Consider the following 22576-nt stretch of genomic DNA (forward strand, 5'->3'; position numbering starts at 1 on the left):
ATTCATAACATTGCCTCTCTCTTCAAGAAGCTTTATCCTCAAAGCTTACTGAGAATATTTTTTCATCTCTGAACTTTTATCTTCGTTGATACAAGATGATATGATGCTCTAAGTGATAGAAAAAATTGTCGTACTTAGAACGGATCCGACCATCCTAGATTAATCTTATGTGGAATATTCTAATATCTGGAAATTTGTGATGAATAGTTATCATAAGACTAGATTCTACAAACTTTAGTATTCTTGGGAACATAATTTTTTCCGTTTATGTTTTGAGTGATACTGGAACATAGATTGATTGGAAAGTATGCTCTTGTGATTCAGATGTCGATAAATAGTTCTTCTAGTTGGACTTTACCTAGTCATGTTAGTGGTTGTTTCCTGATTTCCTTCAGGCATTGTTGTTGTTGAGTTGGATATTGAATCATCACTTGGAATTTCAATTGTTTGAACTGCAACATCTACATAAGTTTTAACTTCTATTGGTTTCTCATATTTTTGAGTTATGATATTGACGAGATCTATATTTGTTCCTTTATCTTCAACTTGGACTGAAGGCTTTGATACTTCTTATTGTGTAAGCCATTCTAACTTGTCATTTAATGACTTCTTATCACTTTTAAGCTTCTTTATTTGCGTAAGTAAGGCTTGGTTATGATTCCTTAGATGTAAAATCTCTTCTCTTTCTGGATTGTTGGCTTTATGTTTAGTATTCTCCTCATCTTGTAAACTTTCGATTTGTTCTAATAATGTTTGATTATGGTTCTTTAAATGTGAATTTTCCTCTTCTTGTTCTGATAAGTGCTTCTTGAGTTCCTTCTTTGTGGCTTTAGCTTTCTTGACTTGTTCGAGTAGTTTTTCATTGTGCTCTTTGAGGTGCGAAATTTCTTTGTCTTTACTGGAGATGAATTCTTCAAGCTGCTCCTTTATTTTTCTAATTGGATCTCTTGGAACACCAATTTCAAAATATCCTTAAGGTTTTTTTATGAGCATGTTGTTAATTCTGACTTTATGGTCACATCTTAGAATGTGATCATCTTCTTCTTATAAGGGAACATACACAATTTTTTTCAATGTTTAAAAAAACGTGCCCAATTCTTTAAACCAAGGTAATCCGAAAATTATTTCAATCTCTTCTTTAAGCATAGTCGCTACACCAAATTGAGATACATACTCATATTTCATCAATTATTACTTACAAGTTTTAAATTTTTTATTCGACATCGAAACAAAAGGCTTCTTTATTCTCAATTATATTTGATCCTAAATTAATAATTGATTTTCTAAACTAACATTAATGTAATTTTCCTCATGATTCTCGTTGATAATGATATTAATATATTTTCCTAGGATATTCCCTTTTAATGTACATAATCCATAACATGGGATCATGCCACGTTTACAAGAGAATATTCCTTCCATAATTTTCAAATTAGACTTCATTCTTTTCTCTTCAATGATTGATTCCACCAATGTAACCTTGCAATCTTTTAGGTAGCCACAATTTTTAATATAATCTCTTACACTTTGTACTTCAACTTGTCTTTTAAGTTCTATATTAATCTTTTTTTGAAAATAGAATTATAATATATATTTTTTTCTTAAACTTTCTTCCCTTTTTTTATGAATTTTTTTTAACTTTATTTTGTTTTATTTTTTTTACAAACCTTTTTTTTCAATATATATTTTGAAAAAAAATCCTTCTAAAAAGTTACAACCCTAGTGAAACGCGGCTATTCACCTCTTTGGGGTATGATCTAAAAATATATGTCCACTTATGTGCCTTTGACTCGGTTAATTTTCTCCACATAAAAATAAAACTTACCATTCACATAAAGAGATTTTGTATTCCTTTTGTTTTTCTTTTACCTTGAAAATACCATGGGTTGCTAAAACCACGAGCTTGTAAACCACTTAATGAAGAATCAAGATAATCTCATCTACTCTTCCTTCTCTTACGTATAGTTTTAAAGATATTTGGAAAGATTCTCTTTTAACTTTATCATGCACTTTTTATAAATAATGTAGAACCTTTTAATATATATTAATTTTCTCCTTCAAAATTTACATCGAACTATTTTTTTTTTAATAGTATATTTTTTATATGAATTTTTTCTTTAATTTTTTTTTTTTAATATTTATATGTACTTCTTTTTTTATTTTCTCTTTTTTTTTTTTTTTATTTAATGGCCAAAGCCTTGAGTGACGAAATTGGAGGAAAAAAGAAACTCCAACTTTGTGTAGTGAAACACTTCAATGATGATGAAAACAAGGTTGGTGAAGGATTAATGGCCAAAGGCCAGATCAAACTAGTTCTCTTTAGCGGTTGAGCGTCCAGAGGATCAAACATTTTTGATACCAATGTAACGAACAAAGTTCGTATACTCAGAGGAATGCTCTGATACCATTGTAAAGACCAAAAGTCATATACGTAGTGGAAATCTTTAAAATACTTCAAAGACGTAAATTTCCATTGTTAGACATGTAACTGTAAATTGAATATTGTAAAAGAATTGATATGAGATATTACAAATGAGAATGAGGGCATGATTATGTACCCTAGGCAAGTTCCCTTTCATGATTGGTCATGTCTCTAAGATACACCTCTTCATTACTAACTTACTAACCATTAGTTAATTAATTATTAATTATTATATTTATATTTATATTTATATTTATATGTATTATTTTTAGATGAATTATATTCATAACAAAAAAAAATCTAGAGGATAGATAGGTGTATATAAAAATCCAATGGTCATGTTTTCATAGAGTTGCATGCAGGTTCCCAGTCTTACCCTGTGTAGATGTCATAAAATGGATCTTGTAGCACTTGGATACTAAGAACATGACCCTCAGTAGTGTCAGGGAGCATCGACTTGCTTCTTATTTAGCCCATGATATTCACTTGATATATCACTTTCCTAATCTAGAGGCATATATGGATTCACACTTTTATGCAATCACCAACTATTTGAGCACCAAGGATGTTATCAAGACTTGGGTGAAAGAGCCAGCTAAGTTCCGCTAGACACCCAGTAATACTTACAAGACTAGATCTCTTAAAAAGGTGTTCCAATACCTGATTGTGTTATGTTGTCAGATATATGGACAATAGAGTACTGAAACCTTCCCTGAAGGTTGGGTTTACATGTTGCATCATATTGTCAACGAGGGGAAGTTAGTCAAATGGTCCGATCTTTTGGCTCAACAACTTAGGATTAATGTGAACAATTCAAACAATCCTCCTAAGGGAAATAAAGCCAAATTCTACATTTTTGGATACCTATTGGATGGTATATGTGCTTATAATGCTTTTATTGGCATAAGCTGGAATTGGACACCCAAAGAGCCTAATGTTCATATTTATTACAAGCTGCTTTCAGAGTGCAGTTATAGAGAAGTCATGGAAAATTTGGTTGACCACTTACTCAAGGTCTTGTACAAAATGATATTTGAGGAGGAACCCCCTTGTATGCACAGTGAATTGATGGATTCAGTATCAAAACTTGTTGATTGGTTTTCCTTACCAGATGGCACTTACCTCAGGGTGTTCGACTACTAGAAACCATCACATTTGTTACAGAGGAATGCCATAAATAGGTTGGTCATGCTGCAGATTACATATCATCTTTCCACCGGCTTATCAGTAGTACTACAAAGGAAAAATAAATCACCTTGGACTACTTTTCCTTTGCAAGTGGGATCCTACAAAATCAAGAACCTGAAGGCTGCAAAAACCAAAGGTAAGGAGTTGGAGAAATTCAGATTTTGCATGATGGAGTATCATCAGTATTATCCTAGAGGAATTTGAAAGCAACAATGTGCCAAGTTGTATTTCAATTAGTTGTGTGGGACCTACTCTAGACTAGAGGAAAAGATCAATAACTTCTATAATGCTTCTAGACCCCACACACCAAGTAGATAGGTAGGTCCATCTCTTGTGACTGAAGAACAAGACAATATTCTGGAAGCAGAAAAGCACAATAAAGTGAGCATTAAATATAAGAGAAAGGTTACTCATAGTCCAATAGAGGAAGAAAGCCGCAAGTTTAAAGCAAATCCAGCTATTCTGAAAGTGACTATGGAAACTAAGAGAAAAAGGAAGCATAAGCGAGATGAAAAAAAGAGGTAGGAAGAAGAGAAAAGACAAAAGGAAGAACAATAAGAAAGGCAAATGCAAGAAGAATAAATGAGAAGGAAGGAGGAGGAAGAAGCAATGTTGAAATAAGAAGAAGAAGGACAAAATCAACTACACGAAGAAGATATTAAACAATAGCAAGATCAAGAACTTTCTCAAGAGATTGAAGAGTTAATAGTTATTCAAGACATGGAGGTAGAACAAGAGCAACAGAATCAAGATGTTGATCTTATGCCCAAAATAGAATAGATCATCATCCAGTCTCTGCCTCATCCTACATGTGGGAAAGCTCCATGTGATGAAGAGGAAATTTCTCCTTTAGATGATAGCCCGATCATGAATATTTGTAGCTTGACTTTCGATGAGATTCAAAGGAAAAATTTGCAAGCGATAAAGAATAATTTTCCCAATTACCTCACACATCTTGTTTTCATCAATATAGAAAGGGTGATTATCATGGACACCAGAAATAATCTTGAAACTATTATTGCAACTAACTTGGCCTTTGCAGGAGCTTCTAAGGAAAATAAAAAGTATCTGATGGTAGAAAATAGACAAATGGAAAAGGCTTTGGAAGCTATGAGACAACAGATAGAAAAACTCTAGGCCGAAACTCAGAAGTTTTCTCATGCATATGTGTACTTGGAAGAGCTTCAAGCAATATTTGGTGAAGTGCAAGCATTGGGAGAATCTATGATGAATATTTATGAGGAGTTGGTCATTGTGCATAAAGAAATTTTACCCTTGCATGACATGCCGAAGAAATCACGGGAGAATGAAAAATCTTTGAAGGTCATTCATGCATCCATCACTACAGTTCATGAATGGGGAATGAAGTATAGAGGTGCACTGCCAAAATTAGTTAAGAAAACAAGACAATAAGTTGAGTTGGAGAAGGCTGAAGTCAGGATGCTTATACAAATCAATAAACAACTCAACACTTTCATAGCCAACATCTTGTCTTATTATGCACTGTTTTACAATAGTATGGACTCTCTGGTGAAATATCATATGATCCCTTTAGTCAGGACATTCACTGAAGAAAAAAAACAGAAATGTGGTCAGGCAGGAAGTTTCAAAATACTTGGACCAACTGAGAAAAAGTACTACCAAAGAAGATCTGGAGATTGATAGACACACCATGTAGAAGTATATTGGTGGCCCTCCCAAGAGCAATACTATGTTGTTCTTATTGAAGAAGGAGATACAAAATGGTTCCAAAAAAGTCTACCCAGATATAATGGAAGCTAGGGTCCGCTTTCAGCTTAATCTTCTTGCAAAGTTTGAGGAGACCATCACACAATACAAAGCATGGCATCACTATGTGACTGAAGATCTACAAATTGAAGTTGTTGAGCTAGAGTTTCCTCAAACACAAGCTTGATATGTATAGTTTGTATTATTATGATTTACCCATTTTTGTCTCATATGGGTTTTTGTAATATTGTATTGGAAATAAATATGTAAGTGGAAGTCCAAGTGTCAATTGTGGAATATGAAAAATCATTAGTTAGGAAAAGACAAAGGAAGTCAAAGAGTCATGAGGGAAGTTGAAAGGTCACAAAGGGGGATGAAGGGTCATCTCACTTGTTATAAATATGTAGAAATTTCACCTGTAGTTTAAACTGATAATGCAATGTTCTAAAGCAATATACTTAATCTACTTCTACAATCAAAGTTGCAGAATCTTAATTGATTTTGAACAAGATCAAATAGAACACATATAACAGATGAAGAAGAAATAAATCACACATGAACACAGAAGAATACTCTCGGGAAAGCCTCAGCTAAAAGCCTCGATCTTTGTATTATCATACAAGTGGAAATATCTCAGGATTGCACAAAGCTTTAGCTCACAAGCTATACAACTCTCAGTACAATCCCTCACTGCTTCTCATAGACAGAATACACAACACATATGCCTTTCCTCTACCCTCCAAGCCTCCTATTTCCTTGCATAGTTTCTCCTGGGTCCTCTGGCTGCCACCTGTGTGAATTCTCCTCTCACACAAAACACTATCCTCAGACTAAACTGCGCAATCCCCAGGGAATGAATTCCTTCTGCATGCAAGAGATATCCTCATGGGAATATTCCTGAAACTGATAGTACACCGTCCCTTCCTCTGATCTCAATTGGGTCTCTGACTAAACTGACATGCATGAGTTATTTATGAGAGAATATTCAGTTATCTGAAGTACACTAGTTGCATGCATGCATGCATTAACTAACTGAACTCACAATTAGTTTCACAAAATGTTGGAACTAATCTAACTGGACTTAACTCAGTTAACTAAGCTAACTAATTACAACTCAAAGTACAACTCATCCTGATCTCCTTAATTAAGGGATAACTTCCTTAATCAAAGGGATAACTATTGCATGTCTTCACATAGACTTCATGTTTAATTTTCTTCAACTAATTAACTCAAGATGAATTAATTAATTATTTTTCAAACAGCTGCTAAGATCAAATTCGAATTTTAGTTCAAGGACTTACTAAAATTGGAATGTATCCCGAAATGCTATTTATAGCAATGCTATTTTTAGCATTTCTATATTTAGCATTTCTTTTTGCTATTTTCAACACTCCCTCTCAACAAGAAAGGGATTATCTGTCAACCAAACCCTTTCTTTGTGGAACTCAAATTTTCATTTTGATAATGCCTTAGTCAAAATGTCTGCATCCTGCTCCTCGGTCGAAACATACTGCAACAACATGATCCTCTTCACCACACAGTCTCAAAGATGATGATACTGAATATCGATGTGCTTGGACCTGTCATGAAATACTGGATTCTCATAGAGTTTGATACAACTCTGATTATCACAATAGATCACAATTGGATCCATCCTCTGATCAAACAACCCAACTAGAATTTTCTGCATCCAAATGGCCTCACATGCTGCCTGGCTTGCAGCCATGTATTCAGCCTCTGCTGAGCTAAGTGCAACTGACCTCTGTTTCCTGTTGTACCAAGAAACTGCAGCTAAACCAAGGTTGAAAATTCCTCCTGAAGTTCTCTTCCGATCTGATGGACTCCCTACCCAATCTGCATCTATGAAGCCCTGAAGCTTCACTCCCTCTATCCGTCTGTACCATAATCCATAGTGAGATGTGCCTCTAAGGTATCTCAACACATGCTTAGCTGCCTTCCAAAGAAGCTTGGTAGGGTGAACCATAGCTTGACTCAGCTGGTTCACCGCAAAGCATAAATCTGGTCGTGTGTTCACTAAATACATCAATGAACCCACAAGTTGCCGATATACAATAGCAGCTACTACCTCACCTGAAGTAGTATCCTCCTTCCTCCAGTTACCTGCTAGAGGAGTCTGCATGGGCTTGCACTTCTCCATGTGGAATCTCTAAAGTATCTCATTGGCATACTTGCCTTGAAACACAAACACTTCCCCATCCTTCTGCCACACTTCCATGCCTAGAAAGTAGTGCATGAGACCCATGTCTTTCATCTTGAACTCTCTTGCAAGATCCTCCTTGCAAGACTTGATCAATTGATCATCACCTGTTAATATTAGATCATCAACATAAAGAACAATGATCAATGGCTTACCTTCTACCATGATGTGGTAAAGGTTCACATCTGCTTCACTCTTTGTGAAGCCCAACCTGGTGAAGTAACTATCAATCCGAGTGTACCAAGCACGAGGTGCTTGCTTCAGCCTATACAAAGCTCCCTTGAGTTGGCACATATGTGACTCTCGATCGAATGTCTCAAATCCTTTCGGCTGCTCTATGTACACCTCTTCCTCAATCTTGCCATTGAGGAAATCTATCTTCACATCCATCTGATGGATCTTCCAACCCATCTGTGCTGATAGTGCCAACATCGATCTGATAGATGAGTACCTTGCTACAGGAGCAAAATTCTCATCATAGTTGATCCCCTTGACCTATGAGAAACCACGGGCAATGAACCTTGCCTTATGTTTCTCCACACTACCATCAACAGCTTGCTTTACCTTGTAAAGCCAACGAGAACTCGCAACTGACTTGTTCTCCAGTCTTGGAACCACATAACAAACATTGTTTTGAACTATGTAGTCATACTCCTCCACCATAGCATCAAGCCAAACTAGCTACTGCACTGCTTCCTCACAGGAAGATGGTTCGGTCTCTACACACTCCCCAACAAGGGCCATGTAACTAGTGTATCGCTCTGGTGACCTCCTCTATCTGTGGTAAGAAGACTACTCTCCCACATTCTCTCTCGCATCCATCAAAAATCTGTCAGCTTCCCTTGTGCGTTTCCGCCCCTCTCTAGAAGACTCTGCATGAGTGGATGTCTCCACTCCTAGAACATCTACATGTGGCTGCTCCGCATCAGTCTGAGGCTCCTCCTCCTTAGGAACCAAAAGTTCCTCCTCTGCATGCAACTTGAGCTCCCTCTCAAGGGAAACTCGCATGGCCTTCTGCTCGTCAAAATTTAGATCTTTGCATACCATTATACTCTGACTGGTAAGCAAGAACACCCGATAGTTGTGGGGTGTATCAGTGTACCCCACAAGTATCCCCAACTCAGTTGTTGGCTCAATCTTCTTCCGAGCATCTTTAGTCACATGAAAAAATACCGATGAGCCAAATATCCTGAAGTGACTTAGATTTGGTCTCTTCCCTGAGAAGGCTTCCTCAGGTGTCTTCATCCCAAGTATGCGATGCGGGCTTCTGTTCTGCAAGTACACTGTTGTATTGCATGCCTCAACCCACAAATGAAGTGGTAAGCCTTGGTCATGCATCATCGCCCGAGCTACTCCCAAAATTGTTTTGTTCTTCCTCTCGGCCACCCCATTCTACTGTGGGTTATGGGGTGCTGGCAATTCCCGTTTAATTTCTTCTGCTTCACAGAAGTCCTTAAACTCTTGAGAGACATACTCTCCACCGTTGTCACTCCTCAAGGCCATTATCTTCTTCACTGATTCCTTCTCCACCAAGGCTTTGAACTCACAAAACTTGGAGAAGGTCTAATCTTTCTTCTGCATGAAATAGATCCAGCACTTACGAGAAAAATCATCAATGAAAATAACATAGTACCTTTGTTTAGCAGTAAAGGCTATCGAGAATGGTCCACACACATCTATATGAACTTTCTCCAAGATTGCTCCAGCTCGACTATCTCGATCCTGAAAGGAAGATTTTGCATACTTACCCAAGGTACAACCTTTGCATGTATCCACTTGCTCAAGTTTACCCTTGGGAAGTCTGGTAGAAATCTACTACATGATCTTCAAGGCCCCATGATGCAAGTGGCCCAACCTTCTATGCCATAGCTCGCTAATATCTTGGCTTTGCACCATCTCTGCTTTGGAACTCAATGTAGCGTAGTCATCTACCTCCAGCTTGTAGAGATTCTTCACTCGAATCCCAATCCTCTTGGTCTGTCCAGTGGCTATGTGTCTCAGGAATGCCTTTCCTTTGCTGAAGACTACATCATAGCCTTTGTTTTCCAACATGGCGACCGATACCAAGTTTTTCCTCAGTCTAGGCACATACTTTACATCAGTCAGGGTGAGAGGAGCTCCATGCTCCCTCTGAAACACAACCATACCTTCACCTGAAACACAGTACTTTCCATCATCGCCCATCTCTATACGCATCTGGAGGTCCTTCTCCTCCAAGGTACTAAATAAACTCTTGTCACTGGTCATGTGGAATGAGGATCCACTGTCCAGGTACCAAACACAACCCACCATCGATGAAACCATACATGTGATGAGGGTAAAATCCAATTCGAACTGTGAGGCCAGTGCCTCTTCATCTGATACCTTCAAGGATCCCTTCTTGGATTTCTTCAATGGACAATTTGTTGCATAATGGCCCACCTCATGACAATTAAAACATTGCACTTTAGATTTGTCAATCTTCTTCCCACGATGAGAAGAACTCGATTTGGGATGGGAAGCCTTCCCTTTCCCCTTCTTAGCCTTACTGGCTAATGCTAGATTTTCTTCATCATCATGCTTAGATGAAGAAACATCTCTGGTGTTTCTCCGGATCTCCTCCTGCATCAGATCCGACCATAGTCATTCCTAATCTGGCAGTTTCTCTCTTCCATTCACTGAGTCCTGGTATCTATGCCAGTTCTCAGGAAGACCGAGGAGAGCAAGACTCACCATATCATCATCAACTACCATGATTCCTACACTTCCAAGCTCATCTTTGCAGGTGGTGAGCTTGTTCATAAATGTAGAGATCGTGTCGCCCTTTTCACACTTGATTTTCCGAAGCTTATCCTTCAGTGCCAGCTTCCTCTAGTCGCTATTGTTATGATATAGGTCCTTCAATGTTTTCCACATTGAAAATGGTGTTTACTTCCAATGGACACTCGAGACAATATGGTCTCGAACTCCCTCCAAAAGAATCCTCCTCGCTCTAGCCACACATTTCTTCCATTCCGCCAATTTTGTAGCATTAGCTGCTACTGGCTTGGGGACTTCTTAGTAAATGAAGTCCTTCAAACCATTTTCCTCTAATACTGCTTCCATGCAATCCTTCCAGGCTATGTAATTCGAGCTGCCATCCAGGGCATAGTCGAGTCTCAAACCATTGAACGCCATTGGTGAACTTTGAGATGTGATAAGAATTCGATTTCTATAATCAAGAACTGCAAACTTCGAACTTCTCCCTTCACAGTATACTATTCTCTACTTTGATCACCTTTGCTCCGATACCATGTAGAAATTTCACCTGTAGATTAAACTGATAATGCAATGTTCTAAAGCAATATACTTAATCTACTTCTACAATCAAACTTGTGAAAGCTTAATCGATTTTGAGAAAGATCAAATAGAACATATATAACAGATGAAGAAGAAATCAATCACACATGAACACAGAAGAATACTCCGGGGAAAGCCTCATCTAAAAACCTTGATCTCTGTATTATCATACAAGTGGAAATATCTTAGGATTACACAAAGCTTTAGCTCACAAGCTATCCAGCTCTCAATACAATCCCTCATTGCTGCTCATAGACAGAATACACAACACATATGCCTTTCCTCTGCCCTCCAAGCCTCCTATTTCCTTGCACAGTTTCTCCTGGGTCCTCTGGCTGCCACCTGTGTGAATTCTCCTCTCACACACAACACTGTCCTCAGACTAAACTGTGCAATCCCCAAGGAATGAATTCCTTCTGCATGCAAGAGATATCCTCATGGGAATATTCTTGAAACTGATAGTACATTGTCCCTTCCTCTAATCTCAACTGGGTCTCTAACTGAACTGACATGCATGAGTTATTTATGAGAGAATATTCAGTTATCTGAAGTACACTAGTTGCATGCATGCATGCATTAACTAACTGAACTCACAATCAGTTCCACAAACTGTTGGAACTAATCTAACTGGACTTAATTCAGTTAACTGAGCTAACTAATTACAACTCATCCTGATCTCCTTAATTAAGGGATAACTTTCTCAATCAAAGGGATAATTGTTGCATGTCTTCACATAGACTTCATGTTTGATTTTCTTCAACTAATTAACTCAAGATGAATTAATTAATTATTTTTCAAACAACTGCTAAGATCAAATTCGAATTTTAATTCTCAATTTTAGTTCAGGGACTAACTAAAATTGGAATGTATCCTGAAATGCTATTTATAGTAATGCTATTTTTAGCATTTCTATATTTAGCATTTCTTGTTGCTGTTTTCAACAAAATACACCCTCATAACTCAAGCAAAGGGCTTGGAACCGAAGGCTTGGGAGCTTTGTTTTGCAGCCTTGGCTTCTCCAATTTAGCATAGAAGGAATATTATTCTTTGGAGAAGCAAGTGTTGGCTTCATATTCCACTGTTAGGGCTAGTGTCTTGTCAACTATAAATGCATGTATGGAACTTTCAATTTTAATAAAGCTCAAAGTCGACATGTCTTTGTGCATATGTCGTGGATGTAGCAAGAATATTTTGTTGGGATATTCCGACACATAGGAAATAGTTAAGTATAACTTGGTCTAGTGTAGAGTTAGGTAAAGTGTGTTTCTTTACTATGTACTTTTGTAACTTACAATCCGACAGTCATGATATGTTCTAGACATGAAGTGATCTGATGATTCATTCTCTCCTCGGTATTATCGACACTTGATATGTGGCTTAACACTTAATTGGTCCATGATCTCTATTTAAAGAGCATGGAGAGTCATTTGTAAGGTGACCATTCATGAGAGAAGCTTATGTAAATTTTCTTTCTTTTATTAATAAATTGCCTGAAGTGGCTGCGTTGGCTCAGGTCGTGGATTGTTTCCCTCTTTAAGGGTTTTAACCACATCAAGAATACTGTTGTATTGATCTGTGATCTATTTGTGAGTGATGTCCTTTGGTGTTCTATATAAGGAACTTACCCTGTAAATTCCTACATGCTATCAGAACCATTTGAAGGCCGCATCCATTAGTGATCCAAATCGAAAGCTGGTACAACTGCACCCGATTTGCGTTTCCTAGATATACTATTTCTAACTACTTTTGGGCTGAGAGGACTGCTCTATTGTGTTAGGAGCATCTGTTATAGTGAGGAACCACTTTCATTTCACGCGAAAAGGTTTCTGGTAGCCCTAGATACATCATTTTTAAGATATGGAGGCAAAAAAGAGCTTTGTCAAGTAAGCACGCAATCCAAAGCTTCAGTGACTAAAATAAAAATAAAAAACCCTTCCACTTTTCCAAAAATGACTAACCTTTTAAACTAGCTCACTTGGTCCAAAGTTACTTTATGAGAATAGAGGTATTGGGTTCAAGTTTTTCTTTTTGTTGAGTTACTTTTTCAAAAAGCACATGTGACTTATGTTTTAAAGTTACTTTATGTAAAAGTGTTCTCACCCATTATAAAAAGTGAGTCACTTATAGTTCTAAAGTCTCTTTATCTTTTATTTAAGTTACAATTTAGTGGGTAACTCATAAAGTACCATTGTAAAAGTGACTTTCACTTACTTATAAAAGTGGGTCACATATTTTTTTTTTTAAGTGACCTAACTAAATTAAGTTTGGAAAGGTGGGGGGGGTTTAAATATAACAGTATCATTCACTTCCGCACATTCACGCACTTCGTCGGCATCTTCAACAACTTTTCTTCAAAAATCGATAACTTCTTCAGTCGGAAGCCGTTTTCAGAGCCTTTTTATTTAATCGGCCTAATTTTTCGAGATCTTTCCATTGGAACACTTAGTTTTAGTATCTACAACCTTAGTTTACGTTAAAATGGAAATTCCATGCCAAGTTATTCTTGACAGCACCAACTACTTCCAATGGTGGTCTTACATTATGGATTTACTTAGAAGTAAAGGTCTTTACAGAATAGTCTCATGCCAAGAAACTAAACCTGAATATGAAGATAAGGCATCCAAATGGGAAAATAGGCAAGATCAAGCACGTGGGTTGATATGGATGTCTATTTCTCCATACCTTAGATTTCATATCGTAGAACTTGATATCCCTAATGAAGCATTGAAACAACTCACTAAAGTTTTTGGAATTAAAAATGAAGTTAGAGCCCATCAACTCGAAAATGAGTTGCTTACGTGTGACCCCAATAATTTTTCTTCCATTGAAGATTTCTGTCCAAGTTCAAGACCCTTTGACTTCTCTTGGAAGGTGTTAAGGTTAATAAAGAAGATGGTAGCCTTAGCTATTCCATTCTTACTAAGTTGGGACCAGCGTACTATGTGTTTTTTTCCACCTTCCATTCTACTAGAGAAGCCTTTATTTCTCAAGGACAAGACTACAAGCCTCCCTCTTTTGATGCATTTTGTGATTCTTTAACAAGAGAACAAGAAAAACTCTTACATCTTGGTCTTCTTAATCTTGGAAACTCTTCTAAGAAAGCCTTAGCCACTCAGCAACAACCAAATTCAAAGAATCCTAAGAAGTAGTATCCTAAAATGAATGGTCCTAAATCAAACAAGGGTCCTAAGCAATTTCAATCTCAAAATGAAAAAACAATTCAACAAAATGATAAGGCAAATAAAAACAAAGGGAAGAAGAATGATGGGCATTGCAACTTTTGTAATCGAGATGGTCACTTAGAATCCAAATGCTTTAAGAAGATGGAAGCCTTGGAATAGCAATGAAGAAGAATAGCATCCATTTGGAGAACTCTTCAACTTCAACTTCATCTTCAGGAATAGCACTTTCTGCATGTGGTTGTCAAGCATCTCACTCTGGTTATGCACTAAATGTATCCTCTCCTTCTCATTGTCATGAGTGGCTCATTGATTATAGAGCTTCTTATCACATGGCCAAAAACAAAGCGATGTTTTCTTCTTTAAATGATTGTAACACCAAAAATATATATGTTGGTGATGATAGATCTCTTAGTGTTGTAGGGACTAGAACTATTCATCTAGACAATGGTCAATTTAATGATGTATTATGTGTTCCAATCTTATCTTGCAACCTTCTATCTGTATATCTGGTAACTCATTCAGGTGAAGGTAAAATCGTTGAATTTTCACCTCATGATGTTGTAATTAAGGACCTAGGAGATCCTAGACAGATTTTAGCTACTGGCATTGCTGATGATTCTACAAGGTTGTATAAGTTTAACAACTTTGGGTCATCAACTCGTCTGGCGGTATTTGTTGCTCATAATGATGAAGTGAGCAAACTTTGGCATGAGCAATTTGGTCACTTAAACTATCGCTCCCTTAAAACTCTATGTAAATAAAATATGGTGACAGGTCTTCCTATGGTATCTTACAGAGATGGTGTTTTTTCCGGATGTGTACTCGGAAAACATCATCAAGATAGTTTCGAAAAACGTGCCTGTTGGCATGCCTGAGCCTCTTTACAACTTGTGCATAGTGATTTATGTGGTCCACTTCCAATTGTTTCATTCTCTGGCTACAAGTATTTCTTAACTTTTATTGATGATTTTTCCAAATGCACTTGGGTATACTTATTAAAACTCAAGAGTGAGGTATTTAACATTATCTTGGCCTTTAAGGCCTTTGTTGATAAACAATCTTGACATCAAACTCTTAAGCTAAGATCTGATAATGGCAGAGAATATGTTAACAATAAATTCATCAACTTTTGCACTGAGCATGGAATTCAAATGCAACATATTGTTCCATATACTCCACAACAAAATGTTGTAGCTGAAAGGAAGAATTGCACCTTAAAGGAAATGGCTAATTGTATGCTTCAATCTAAAGGACTTAGTCTTAATTTTTGGGTAAAAGAAATTAACTATGAAAATTACATAGTAAAATTGCACTCCTACTAAGGTTTTAAAGAATATCACTCCAGAAGAAGCATGGAGCTCAATAAAACCAGATGTAAGTCACCTTCGTGTTTTTGAAAGTGAAGCACGAGCCCATATTCCAAATAAGAAACATAAAGATTTAGAACCTAAGAGTGAAAAATGTATTTTTGTTGGATATTATGAAGATGTCAAAGGATATAGAATTCTTTCACCTAAGTCCAAAAATGTTATCATTAGAAGAGATGTAAATTTTGCTAAATATATCGGCCTACGAGCCTAGTTTGGCTGATGTGACACCTCTCTCTATCCCTTCTACTTCTGAAAATATTTCTTCTTCAGATGATGATAGTGAGGATGACAATCCTCCCCCACCTTCTCAGGATCCTCGTTCAAATCCTCAGCTTCCAAAATGGGTCTGTGCTACTCGGGATGCAACAAGGTTCTCTTGCAGGTGATCTTACAGATCAATGACGTACACGTTCTCAGTTCGATAGAGCTTCTTATTTATTGGCTCAAGCTTCAATGAATTATGATATTGACACTTTTGCAGAAGGTTTAGGTCATCTTGTTACACAAAATTTTGTCATTGTCCCTATACTCCCCATTCCACGATCCCGAAGGACCTCTATAGTGACCCTCATGTATTTTCCCATCATGAAGAAATTCCCATTATATCCCTCTTCATGAGAAGAACAATTTCTTTTTGCAACATTTCCCAAGAATCTTCTTTTTACCCCAATTTACAAGACCGGAACTAATAACCAGTTCATCCCCCACGCCAATTTGCAGAGTTTAACACTGGGACTAGCGTCGATCAGTGCAACTGAGCCTTGTCTCATTCACGCCAATCCTATTTTGGAAAGTTTTTTAAATATGGAGTTGAAACCTCCAGGTCTACAAGCTTCTAACGGAAGTCTGGTAAATGGTTGGGCTGGATGGAGCCGAGGAAGTCAGTTTCGGCTCCTTTCCCCTATTAGGATGGAACTAACCCAAGAGATAAAGCCTTCTCCCATGATAAGAGGAGCCATCTCCCCTCTATCCAAGCTATATAAACCCCTCCTTTTACAAGCTTCACTAGTTCTTTAGTTTCAATCTTGATATTTTTGGAGCTTGAATAATCAGCAAGACACCTATAGCTTGTAGCTTTCTAGTGTATGTTTGAGGGAGAATAGTGTGTTTGGTTTGGTTTGAGACTAAAGGGAAGAGGCCTTAAAACTTCCATTGTTGGGGCTATCCATGAGATGCTAGAAAAAGTGTGGGAACCCGGATACATCAGGGGAGACCAACAATGTCAAGGCATTGGTTTTAATCTCTTTCTGAACTTATATGAATACAACTATTGATTGATTTCCTACATTGAAGTGTTATCTTACATTTGATGGCTTAATGTTCCTTGACCTATTAAGTAGGCTGAATACAATTTTGTATGGTATCATGTTTGTTGTTGTTGCTTTTTTGCTTGTTTCAGGTATTTGAAGGAAGGAAACAGAAAGTAGCTAGAGTGAGGAAGCAGGATCATCACCAAGCAGAATAACGTTATAAGAGGTAGGCCCTCTTATTTGAATCTAGCTTAAGGAAGTTTTCCATAGATTTTTTGTTTGTGGCTAGACCTGCTCTCTCTAGCTAGAGGAATTGTTTGTGTCCGCACTTAGAATTTACCTGCACCACAAATTTGCGACTCTGCTAGGGAACCAATCCTTCTGTTTGATTGATTTTCATTTTATGATTTTGTGTGAACTTTTCTAGTATCACCATTTCCCTTTAGTTTTATCTGCTTTGACTCTGAAATTTACAGTGGCAAGTCTGGTTTTAGCCTTTGAAAAATTTTATTTTTTTCTTGAATCCCTCGATCAACGCTCTTTTTGGCCAAACAGTCGCGTCGATCAGGCCTATCAGTGCTTGTTGTCAGTTAGGCAGTCACGTCGGTCATGTCAATCAACACTTGTTGTCAATTAGGCAGTCGCTCTGATTCCTGTAGGTGAAGATAAGGGTTTCTCTTGGATCATAACCAATGTGTCTTTCCCTCTTAATTTCTGCCTCCTGGCTCGTTTTGCCTATGTTCTCCCTGACTCGAAAGCTTCATTGGCTTGGTTTGTGTGCTTATTTGGTTTGCCTTATTTTACTTGATTTTTTAAGTCTTTGGATGGTTTGTGGCCCTAGGGCATCTAGGTCATCATCCATTCAACTGTTTGTGTGCCCAACAAGTCAAATTGTTGGTTAGCTGCTCCATGCATTTTCGTTTTTTAGTCCTTTTATCGCTTTGGTTTCAATTAAATAAGTTTGAAAAGTTTCGTTTATATTTATCTTGATTAAGCGTCTCTTCGGGTATAGATTACATTGCTTGTCTTGTTCTTGATTGAATCGTTGCATCATTGGTTTGGAAGGAATTCTCTTTTTGTACTTTCCATTTGATTGATGTTGATTGTTTTGAAAAAATTTCATTGAAGTGTTTGTGAAAGATTCACGTTATCATTCCATTGAAAAATACATAATTCTAGTTTTCTAAATCAATGTGTTACATTAGCTAGCATCATTGAAGACTAAAGTCGCATCATCATTTGTATTCAAAAAGAAATGAATTCTCATTACTGTTAAAAGGACTAGTTGAAGTGCATTCAATAGGAAGATTCAGTGCATTTTGGCAATTTATTAGTGAAAGATTTTATTCTTTGATTGTTGCATTGATTGTGTGTTCTCTATCTCTCAATTAGTGTTATCTTTCATTGAAGACAAAGATTTCCTTTCTCATATAGCTGCATGTAGGATTTTTTTAGTTGACAGTGGTAGGGCCTTGTAACTGAAACCTAATTCAAGATCAACCATTAAAATCTATTGAATTTAGCTAAGGAAGCATTGAAACTTAACGTTTATATTTAGAGGTGTAGGCTAGAGACATGTTCCGGCGTCTTTAAAACTAGCGGTTGTCATTCGCTTTAGCATTAGACAACACTAGTACGGACTTGTGCTCCACATACCATCGCGTATATAAAGGGAGACCCCACTAGGTTTCAATCCTTCATCAAAAGGAAGTCAATTATGCTGCCTTGTAAACGTGATACATCAAACACAGCATTCAGGGAGATTTCCTGCCTGTACTTCTCGGTTCGCCGAGAGGTATTCTGCAGTTCACGCTTACTAGGTAATCCTTTTGTCTAGATTATCCTTAGGAGTCATTTTGGTATTTTTGACTCCTTAAATTTAAAAGATCACCAAGCACTTGTCCTTTCAAGCTCGTTAACTCCGAAAGCGACTAGAGTCACCTTTCACCCTTTTCTCAACTCTTAAAATATTAAAAGGCAAAGTTTTGTTTCAGTGTCTTAAAATTAACTGCCCACGAAATATTCTTGGTTAAAGTTATCTTCCTTAGTGATTCTTTTGGGTCGATTCTAATGACAATATTTTCAGAGTCTACAATTCAAGGATTCCCCTCGGATTGGAATCTTGGTCCTTTTCCTTCATTTGGAAACACTAGTGCTCCTTATATGGCAATGTTGTCCCTCCATGGGTTAACCATTAGTTTACCTATCTGGTTATTTTTGACCACGGTGGTTCCGAGTGTCCCGACCCCTACCCAACCATCTCCTTCATTTGAACCACATCACGTTGATACTAAGATTGACCTCTCACCTTCTTCCCCTATTTCTTCACCCTCCTCTTCTACTTCGCCTGGTGAATATTTGAAATCCAATAACCAAGAGGCTCAGAAGAAGAAGAATAATACGAAGAAGAAGAAGACAAATAAGTGAGAGGCGAACTATGTAGTTGTTACTCCAAATGCACCTCCCGTAGACAAACCTTCTGATCCTCCATAAAAAGGTAAAATTCCCTTGCAGGTTATATAAGGGTGACCATATCCTTCGAGATTGTCCTGGCATTCCCAGAGTCTTAGAGGTATGGTCTCAAGACCTAAATCGACCATCCCCATCAACCTCTGGAGATCATGTTGATGCTACACCTTCAGCTAATGAAGGTAAAAACAAGGGAAAGATTAGATTCCCCTGTAGGTTATGTGAAGGGAAGCATCTTCTTCACCTTTGTCCTTTTATGGATAAAGCTTCCAAAATTTTGGAAAACTTTATAGCTCCTCAACCCTAACTTCCTATAGGTTATCAGAGGCTTTATTCTAACCCTCTCCTAGTTGGTAAAGAGATTAACTTGGATTCATCTCTTGCCCATCCTTCTCTTCTTGAACATGACTCTCTTGTGTCTGTTCCCGACCAACCATTGGTCAAAAATATTGTCGACTTGGCTCTGCCTTCAGTTGTTTGCTCTATTCCTGAAGAGAGTAGTGATCATACTGCTCATGTTCTTCTCATCTCCTTAGATTCTCATGAATCAAAGAGTGACCCTCCTGTCCCAGTTGTTCAAGGGAGTCCTTCTCCTTCTCCTACAGGGCATGGGGGCAATCATATGATACCCTACCAAGTAGTTATGTCGTTTCTTTTGATTGGAGTCAATTGACTGCATTCCAACTCCCATATTATGTGCCTTTCCAGATCACAGTACAAGCCTATAATATGGTAGTACATGGCACTATATTAGATGAAGGCACGTCTGTTAGCATCATGTCTTCTACTACTTGGCAAGCTTTGGGTTCCTCACAGCTTGTGCCTGTCACCCAGAATTCGTCAGCTTTCAACGGAGGAACCAGTCAACCCTTAGGGATCCTTCCATAGTTCCATATTACTTTGGGAGGAAACACTGTCTATATAGACATGATGGTAGTCCAAGGTCCTTTAGATTTCAATCTTCTCCTTAGACGTGACTATGTTTATGACATGGGAGCTCTTGTTTCTTCACTTTTTTGTGTGGTTTTTTTTGTTGGGTTGTGTTATATTCTTTCCATGACTAGCCTACGTAGTTAACCGGGGGTTAGAGGGGGGGCAGAGCCTCCCCTTTGTTGCGCCAATTGCATAGCAGGGGGGTCACGGGGGGGCGGCAGGCCCCCCTATTTGGGGGTTTTGAGGGGGGCGGGTAGCCCCCCTCTATGAGGTCCGAGGCAGCGCCCCTGGAAAAATTTTTTGGACCCTATATTAGGTTGGGTAGACCTACCTATGGTTTTGTTCATGATTTTCGCACATGGTTTTGGACGTGATGGTTTTCGGTCCATGGTATTGGATGCTTCGGCATGTATAAATATGTATTATAACATTGAAAGGAAAATAATGAAAAATCAAGCTGGTAGTCTCGGTTTTGGGATCCAGGGGAAAATCTCTCTATATATGTGTTTTATGTGTTATGCTCTTGTATTGTTTATTTTCTGTGTTTTATAATTCGTATGCAGGTAATTCTTGTACGGGGTTAAAACCTACATTTGGTATCAGAGTTGTTTTGGCTTCAAGGGGACGCCTTTGTTGCTGATGGATTTCGCTCGAGCCTATGGTAGACCCTGTTCAGTGGGAGATCTGCGGGATCGATTCTGGTGGTGAAAGAAGATGGCGAGCAGTGGAAAGGTAGAGATTGAGAAATTTAATGGTCAGAGTTTTGAGTTGTGGAAACTCAAGATGGAGGATCTGTTGGTGGATAAAGATCAGTGGATCGTGGTAGATTCGGGTACTAAACCAATGGGAGTGTCTGATGAAGAATGGAAGAAGTTGGATCGAAAGGAAAAGAGCACAATATGATTGTGTGTCTCAGATTCAGTATTGCTGAATGTATCAAGGGAAGCTACGGCTAAGGCTTTGTGGGACAAGTTAGGGACTTTGTACCAATCTAAGTCTCTGGTCAATAAACTGTTCCTACGGAAAAAGCTATATAACCTGAGGATGAAAGATGGAGACTCGGTGACAGAGCATCTGAATGCATTTAATACTGTGGTAAGTCAGTTATTATCTGTTGATATTAAAATTTCAGATGAAGATAATTGCATCAGTTTGTTGTGTTCTCTACCAGATTCGTGGGATAGTTTGGTTATTGCAATAGGTAGCAATGCAACTACCTTACAGTTCGATGAAATAGTCTCATCCTTGCTGACGGAGGAGATGAGACGGAAAAATATGGAGAGCCAAAATGGTGATGCCTTGAGAACAGAAACAAAATTAAGTCATCGAGTGGGAGGTCTAAATCTAGAGGGAGATCTAATCTCTAGGAAAACCTGTAAAGGTGTTGTGCTAGAAATGCGGAAAGGAAGGGCACTACAAAAGGGACTGTCAATATAAAGCTCCTAACAAAGGAAAGGGATCTGATGAAGCTCCTTCTACAGAGGCGAAAACCACCTTAGATGAAGGTGGGGATGTGTACTTGGCTTCTTCAAGTACACATGTAGATCATGAGGCATGGTTGATTGACTCAGGTGCATCCTTTCACTTCACTCCCCATAGAGAGTGGTTCTATGAGTATGAGAAATACGACGGTGGTGATGTCTCCTTAGGGGATGATAAGAAGGCTAGAATCATTGGTCGTAGAAAAGTAAAGTTGAAGTTGCAAGGTGGAAGGGTTAAAACACTTCCGGGTGTTCTGCATATTCCTGCATTGGCCAGAAATCCGATTTTTGTAAGCAAGTTGGACGATGCAGGTGTAAAAACAATGTTCGAGAAAGATACCTGCAAGATGGTTCAGGGAGCATTGGTATTGATTCCAAGAGTTCGGATTGGAACTCTGTACAAGTTGCAAGTTAGCACTGTTGTTGATGGGTGCAACAGTTTTGTGGTTCCTGAAAGTGGAGCAAAAAATCTAGTGGTCTCTGGAGAGAAGACCATGTTGTGGCATCAAAGGCTTGGACATATTGGAGAGAAGGGCCTTCAAATACTTCATGGTAAAGGTATGGTAGAAGGTATGAGTAATAGCTATCTAGATTTTGATTTCTGTGAAAATTGTGTATATGGGAAGCAAAATCGGGTGAGTTTCCCCTCTGGTGGTAAGAGGGAAAAGTACATATTAGAGCTTGTGCACAGTGATGTGTTTGGACCTGTGAAGATTCCATCACTGGGTAAATCTATGTACTATGTATCATTTATAGATGACTTCTCAAGGAATACATGGATATATTTCCTAAAGAAGAAATTTGAAGTCTTTGACAGGTTTAAAGAATTTAAGGCTTTGGTGGAAAGCCAGACAGAGAAGAAGATAAAGGTGTTGAGATTAGATAACGGTGGAGAGTTTTTCAGTAAGGAATTTCAAGAATTTTGTAAGAAGTGTGGTATAGCATGGAAAAAGACTACTCCATACACACCTGAGCAAAATGGAGTTGCATAAAGAATGACCAAGACGTTAATGGAAA

Source organism: Pinus tabuliformis, chromosome 3_2 (genome assembly GCF_031772625.1).
Source record: "Pinus tabuliformis cultivar Carrire ecotype Pingquan chromosome 3_2, CPIR1, whole genome shotgun sequence".
Lineage (NCBI taxonomy): Eukaryota > Viridiplantae > Streptophyta > Pinopsida > Pinales > Pinaceae > Pinus > Pinus tabuliformis.